The sequence below is a fragment of the Camellia sinensis genome, chromosome 14 (genome assembly GCF_055761805.1).
Source record: "Camellia sinensis isolate YWXY chromosome 14, ASM5576180v1, whole genome shotgun sequence".
NCBI lineage: Eukaryota > Viridiplantae > Streptophyta > Magnoliopsida > Ericales > Theaceae > Camellia > Camellia sinensis.
In genome coordinates this window covers 27,052,022-27,059,962 of record NC_138974.1, presented here as the reverse complement: position 1 = coordinate 27,059,962, position 7,941 = coordinate 27,052,022, and the positions used below count along the sequence as shown (strand labels likewise).

At 33.4% G+C, this 7,941-nt stretch overlaps 1 long non-coding RNA gene across 1 annotated transcript; it reads left to right on the top strand.

The window, feature by feature from the left end:
* The first annotated feature begins 2,278 nt into the window (after positions 1-2,278).
* LOC145807791 (uncharacterized) lies at positions 2,279-3,851 on the top strand. The gene is made up of 3 exons (XR_014351176.1): positions 2,279-3,272; positions 3,379-3,500; positions 3,581-3,851. It is a non-coding gene; the product is annotated as an uncharacterized LOC145807791 (long non-coding RNA).
* The last annotated feature ends 4,090 nt before the right edge of the window (positions 3,852-7,941 follow it).

Genomic DNA, 7,941 nt, shown 5'->3' with positions numbered 1-7,941 from the left:
GTTTACGAAACCAACCAACCTGAAACAAACCTGCCCAACACATCCTACAACTCCAAATAAGAAAATAAAGGACGACAACAACAAATATATAATGACAGAATAAACGGAACCCAAGTCCGGATACAATAATCAAATGGGAAAAGACTGGGGTCGCTATACCACCCAAGGACAATGTAGACTCATTTTTTGTTCAATTCGTGTGGGGCATTCCCTTATCCCATTTTCTGATATATTCATACACCAAATGCATATGCATTCAACCTTCATTGCCTAGTACTTGATTCATTGAAGGCAATGCTCCATTTTAGTGCTCCATTAGCTCCATTATCTTTACTTCATTAATCTTCCACTTTGTCCTCCACCATTTCTCTACTTGCATTGCTTATATGAACATATCATATTGTTGGGGACTAGGAGATGAATTTAAGAGATAGAGAGAGGATAGATTGATTAGAGGAGAAGGCTAAATATAGAGAAAGAGAAAGTCTAAGCTTAGAATTTAAGAGTTAACCAAAATTGAGTATTAGTTGTGAACTTCCATTTTCTCAAGATATACACCATGTCTCATCTTCTATTACAAAAGTCATCCAAGTCATATTATTGTAATTAAATTCTAGAGTTTTGATCAAAGAGAGAGTGATTATTGTTGAAAGAGAAAATCAAGAATTTCACTAATTTTCCTCCACATCTAGTGTTATACAATTCAAGTCATCATTCTAGCTCAAATTCCAAGCTTTTGAATTAAGGATTAAGAGCATACTTCACAACCTTGAGGGTGATCAAAAGGAAGTTTGGAAATCAAAAAGTTCATCCTTTCTTTGGAATGTGAATTTTCAATTTCTCTCATTTTTCTTATATTATCTTTCTTATATTAGTTTTCTTACTTTGATTTCATATTACAAACTTGTTGTAATCTAACTAGAAGTGGTTAGTTGAGCCACCTACATATTTCTTGTTTGTTCTTTTTTCGGTGTTGTAACAAAACAGATTTTCCTAGGCCTAGTTGGCCGGCTAGCTAACTTCTTCTGAATAGAATAGAGCAGTCTTCCGACGTTGAACATAATAGTGTTCGGTGATCCTCAAGACCTAGATATTTTGATTTTTTTTTTATATTTTAATTTGACATATTTGTGAGGTTTTATTTTGTTGTAATATTTTTCTTCCTCTCCTCCCTTATTCGGTTTGTAATTATTCAAGTGTTGTAATAATTCTCCACTCTCCTTATTTCTATCCAATTTTTTAGTTGCTTTCTTTATTTGTAAATATGCATCATATTTTGATTTTCATCATATCCATGCTTTGCATCCATGTTTCATGCATCTTGATTTGGCTAAATTTGCATTTGTGGATTTAATCAATTCTGCGTTACCTCATGTTCTTGAGATGATTTGCATGTCATATATTAGATGCCGAATCTTTAGTTTCATTTCATGAGTGAATTGCATTAGAATTTTATATATAAGATCATGCATATTTCACTAACTTTGTATTGTAGCTGTTCGCAGGACGTCGGTAAATATGTAAGTTTTTATATTTTAGCATCTCGCTTGTGTGTGTTCTTACAATGTTTATCATTCTACCATGAGGCTATTTGATTATTTGATATAACTCTATGAATGCCCGTGCATGGAGGTTGTGTTGCTTAATTTAGAATGATGTTAATTTTCATGTTTGTAAACTCACTCTCTTTGAGTTGTACATCTTCAACCTTCTTTCAAAATACATGAAATCAAATTGTTCCAAAATAAATGACATATTCTATACTTGTATGCTTTACATAGTAAATTTAGTATTTATTAAATAATCAGGATATGAACATATAAAGTAAATAAAAATCATATCATGACTTAGTAAAAGCCGATCTTTGATCGGGTGAGCGGGGGTGCTCAATTAAGGACCTTCCCCTCTCATACTTAAGGTTCGATGAATGGTGGCCTTGGCATGAGTAACGGGCTTCCTAATTTTTATCAAAATATTAGATGGCGACTCTAGGATCTGGTAATGCAGTCTGTTTCTAGCAAAGGTTTTGCAATAAAAATGGATTTTCTACAAAGTTGTTTGATATGGACTCTCATTTATGTTTCATATTGCACTCGTGAGATCAGATCAAAGAAATCGAGGGTCCAAACTATTTAATGCACATGGGTACCCCCGGGCATGTTAAACAAAACATTTTTCATTTGAGAAAAAAATAAGTTAGGGCATATCTTAGGTGGACAAGGTTGGCAGGAATGAAGAGCACACAACTTAGTGAAAGCTTAAATGCTGATTTGGAAGAGTTCTTGAGATCATAGTACAATTTGATTCAATTTTTCACTCACTTTGAAAGGGTACTTACTGAGAAGCGATATAAGGAATATAAAGTTGAGTATGCATTATCGTATAAGTTGCCCAAAATAAAAGTGCAAGTTATGATGTTGATTCAAGCGGGAGATGTTTACACAAAGACTATCTTTAAAGAATTTCAAGATGAATATGTGGGTTCACTTGAGTTATACATAGTAAATTGTGTTCACAAGGATGAATTTTTGTTTTATATTGTCAAAGCATATCAATAGTTTACAATGCGTAAAGTGAAGAAAGACAAATATGGTAATTTCTCTTATTCTTGTAGGTTGTTTGAGATGAAAGGAATATTGTGTAGTCATGTTATTAAGGTTCTTAAAGATGAAATGATCATAATGGAAATTCCAAGGCAATATATCCTGAAAAGGTGGACCAATTTACCAAGAGCTGAAATTGTCTAAGATTACAAAGGACTCGACATTCAAGCTGACCCTAAGTTGGAACAAAGTAGCAGATACAAGTAATTGTGCTCCCTCTTTACTATGATTTCATCCCAGGCATCTGAATTGGAAGAAACATATGAAAATTGTGTTAAGGAAAGGAACAAATTGCTTGCACTTGTTCAAAACAAGGTGTGTCTATGTATCACCAATGGACCACTTCATATGAATGATGCTAGCTTTGCAATGAAAACAAATAAGGGTAGAAAAAATGTCATTCAATCGAAAGGACTGAAGAAAAGGATTGACCCCATTCGTGGAAGACAACAAATTAAAAGTAGCTCGGAAAAGGCATTGGAGACTTCGAAAAAGAAAAAAGCAACGTGTTTAGGTATAATATAATTTTTTTGGTTATTACCCTTACATTCTTTAATTTTTTCAATTTATGCTACTTGGTTTCATCTCATTTCACTTTATAGGATGTACAAACATCTTCAAATAGGCTCCCACATGTGATGCCATGATATGCTCAAGTACCAACTTCAAGTAATACTTAATTCTTTGTGTTCTTATCTTTACATTTTTTAATTTATTCGAGTTATGCAAATATCTCTGAATATACTCTCACATATGATGCAACCATATGCTGAAGTACCAAATTCAATGCCTTGGATATGGAATGAAGAGCCTCAGTATACTAACTTCCAAGCCTTACTTCAAGGATCTACTTTGCTTCAGTCATCGCAATGCTTGACCAGCACACATTACAATCAGGTATGTAACATGAATTATGGTGGATATCCTTCAATTATATGATTTGAACTTGTTCTGATTATGTTTTTTTTTCTTCATAGGTTCCTAATCTAAACATTATTCGAAATTCCCATACATCAATATATCTAGAAATCCTTGGAGACCAATGAAGATTGTTGCAAGTGAAAGATTTTTATTAATGTTGTTGATAATGAGCTATTGATGAATTGAACTATGCTATAACCATCAAATGGTTTTTTTTGTCAAACTTAAATTTAGGAATGTTTATTGTCAATTTGGATTGTGAACATTTCTATTGCTATATGGTGCATTGAATCCTAGAAGTGATGTTTTTATTGTTATGGAATTTTATTTTTGGGACAATGAAGAATCTCTCCCAAGAGTTGATTTTGTAGGACCTGTTGTTGATGAGCATATTTGATGATGTTTCTAGATATTGTTGATGAGCATATTTGATGATGTTTATAGATATATATGAATTGAGTGTTAAATAATTTTGTGCTTTTTTTTTTTGTATTTTTTTTTTTTTTTTGGTTCTGTGAGGTAGGTATGGTATTGTTTACAGGGGTGTATTGAAGGACAATACTAATGTGGTTGTCAAGAATTTGCTCAATAATAGCTGCAGTGTTTGAATTCTTAGTCCCACAAACATGCACAATAACTCATTCAATTGTGTGTATTTGATCTGGAGGTATGGTTTTATTAATCATTCTTGCATGTAATTCTAACTAATTGTTGTTGAATAAAATGGAATTCACTGATTGATGCCAAAAAAAGAAAAAGAAAAAAAAGGGTCATGTTGTTTAGGTTCAGTAAGAACCAAATAATGCTGAAAATAATGCCTATTGGGGTCATTTGTTGACTCCTCAATCTCTCTGAGCGCTACTCAAAAAAAAAAAAAAAAAAGAAAGAAAAGTAAATGAATAAATAAATAAAGCTCTCTAAGAGTGTACGAATTTGTTCAAAATAGAGTGATGTTCATTTGCTATCACTTACCATATCCGACAAGAAAAATAATGTTATACAGATAAATTTTAGATATATGTAAAAAGTTTAGAGCGACTAATAACAGTGGTTCTTTCCTTCATTCGTCAACCATTCTACAAAACCATATGTGCATTCCAAAATCACATGTATAAGTTTACAACATTCACTTGAACATTAAAGAAATTGACACCATTAGCATGCTAAAACCAGTACACACTATGTTTGTCATTGAAAGCAATTTCATAGCTTCTTCATTTGCCTCAAGCCGCTCTAATCTTTGCTCCAATTTGTCCAAAGCTTCATTGTTTCTTTTTGAATCATTCTTTCCATCATCTTCGTTCTTTCTATGAATAGGATTAGGCCTGCATTAGGTATTTGATGCATTGCCATGTTGGCTAGCAGGCGCCCACCGTGCAAAGTAATCGCACATGCTATTTGCACACTTGAAGTAAAGCCTCCCTGGATTTTTTTGTGCGTTTTAATCTTTGCTCTAATTTGTCCAAAGCTTCGTTGGTTCTTTCTGAATCATTCTTTCCATCATCTTCATTCTTTCTATGACTAGGATTAGACCTGCATTAGATATTTGATGCATTGCAATGTTGGCTAGCAGGCACCCACCATGTAAAGTAATCGCACATGCTATTTGCACACTTGAAGTAAAGCCTCCCTGGATTTTTTTGTGAGTTTGATAACTTGACAACCGCTTTTTTGCCATATTTGCAACTTTGATTTTCGAAAAGGCGACCATTATTGCTTGAACCAATGGAGGTGTAAGCCATTGACATGTTACTCCTAATCGTAGTATTTTATCAAATAATTAGTGGATAATTCAACAAAAAAAATACAATGCCGATGTCATGACCCCATCCCACCCCAAACAAGATAATGGTTATGACCAGCCAGTAGCGTCCAACTACCAAACGCTTGACAAAATAAGACAAGACTGAACTACAACCTTGGGGCTTAAGCAGAATAACCTCTTCATTATATTATTTAAAATCCATTCAGAGCAAGTGCATAAGTAGAATGAAGACAAAACAAGCATAAATTTTTTTATTTATTTACCTTGATACTTACATGTCCAACCAACAAAAGAAAAATGGTACAACATCAAAAGTCATCCTCACAAAAACCAAACCATAAAGACAAAACTCTAGTTTCAAGGTTACAACTTCTCCAAAAGAAAAAGGGTTCTAGTGCGACTATTCTCTGTGTCCTTATTCCTTATCTTCACCTACATACATATAAGGGAGAGGGGTGAGTCATTGTCCAATGAATAGTAATAAAGTAAGCTGTTAAACATTGAAAGCTTTAAACATTCTTTCAAAATAACATATTCACTTGTACAAGATAAAGCATAGCTTGACTTGCAAACAAAATACATAGTGATGAGCATTTCAAGGATTTCACATGATCCAAGAATGCCATCTAGGTACGTGATACAAAAGTATAAAATGTTCATTCATAGTAAAACGTAACAGGCTTGTAAACATAGTCAAGTTTTGCATTGAAAACATAATTTGTCAAACATAGCATTACTAAATTACTACTCACAAATAGCTTGGCTAGACAAGGCGTTTTCCTCTAAGGCTTGACCTACGCAAAACAATAGCAAACATTGAAGCATAAAAACTTCAAACTTCTTATAGAAATTTATCAGTTCTCTTTTCTAGTTACACATGTTTCAAGTGGGTTTCAAATTATGTCACTCATGTGTCTAGGTCCTAAACACGCCTAAAATGGTCCAAGTAAAAGGAGAGAATTGAGCAAAATCAAGTTTTCAATTTTCCAAGACTAGCCAATCCACTCGAGCGCCCTCTTCACCGCTTGAGCAATGAATGAATATTTCCAGAAGTTCAAGTTTGTAAAAGGAGATTCTAGGAGTGCCAAAGTGCGCTCGAGCCACCCTTCAATAGCTTGAGCAGTTAACTAACTTAGTCAGGTTCTTGGGCAATCTGCCCATGCGGTCTCTTCACTGCTCGAGCGATGATGTGCAGAACAGGTCTTGCAGTTCATGAATTGCTCTATTCTAGGCTGTTCTAGGGCTTCCAAACTCAATTTTCAAGCTTTCAAACCCTAAATCTTGATCCGTAACATCCTATTAATCATATATATAATGAAAGAATAATAAAAACTTAGGATTATGCATTGATTTGAAGATTAAACAAGTAATAAATAGTTTAATTCAAGTTTCTCAACCTCTTCACCCCTTTCTTTCATTCTCAATTCTTCAAAACCAAGTTCTAAAACTTCTTAATCATAAATAAAAGGTGTAAGTTCATAGCATAATGTTTATTTTGCTCAAATCTTACATAAGATTAGTTCAAAACATAATTTTTATATAATTTCCTCAAACTCTTTCCTAATTTCCAAACTCTTATTTTCTTTTTATTTCAATCTTCCAAAACTTGTTCCTAATCAATTTTTGGCTATGTTTTGATATGGAAATATGAAAGGGTCGAGTTTCTTACCTCGTGGTGATTTTCTTGGAATTTCTAGGCTTGAATCCTTAGCTTTTTTGAATTTTCTTGCATTTTCTCTCTTTCTGTCACGCCCCACTTTTTATTACTCGAAAGTATTACCAAATTCATGAACTTAATTCAATTTCAGAGATAACAAGCGAAAATAAACTCAAATGTTCGACTAGTATAAATAAATAACAATTCTCTCATTCGAATGCAAATTAAAATACAACATAAGCATTCTAAATAAACTGCCCGATGGCTTACATCATTAAGGAATCAAGAAGAAGGGTATAACCCTTTTTCATATATGGCATTCCGCCAACACAAAAGAGGCCCCGTGGCTAACAAATAAGAAGATCCAAATCTTGTAGCACATCCTGCTTAACACCTGAAAAAGATTCAACAACGTGGGATGAACATATAGTCCAGTAGAGATCTCTACATGATCCTCAACAATAACAACTTACAGATAGCTATGATTATGAATGCCTAATCTCATACTAGAATAGTAAGGTGACAGTTGATACAAAATATACATATGTATGAACTTTTCTCAAATCAGCCGTTTCATTCAACGCTATAAGCGATTCATCTTTCTTTTCTTTTCATTATCCCTGGTTCCCAAACTTTTATAACAATAACAACATCTTAGAAAAATAATTTCACTAAGCCCACCACTTTTCTACCATTTTCCATACTTACAACAGATTTTTCCTTTTTCAAAACATGCTTTCAAATACCCAATTTTCCTTCACATTTTTCCAAAATTTCAAAATGACATTTTGGTTTGTTCCCAATACATTCATATCTATACATGCATGCCTTTAATAAGAGGGAGATAACAAATCATCAACATATATATAATCAACAAATGAGGCAACTCAGCCCTCCAAAACTGTAACCATCGCAATCCATGATACACTCAGATACACTGAGACAATAACAATAAAACTCTGCTCTACCGGCCAAGTCAGTTTTCCAGGCGCTAG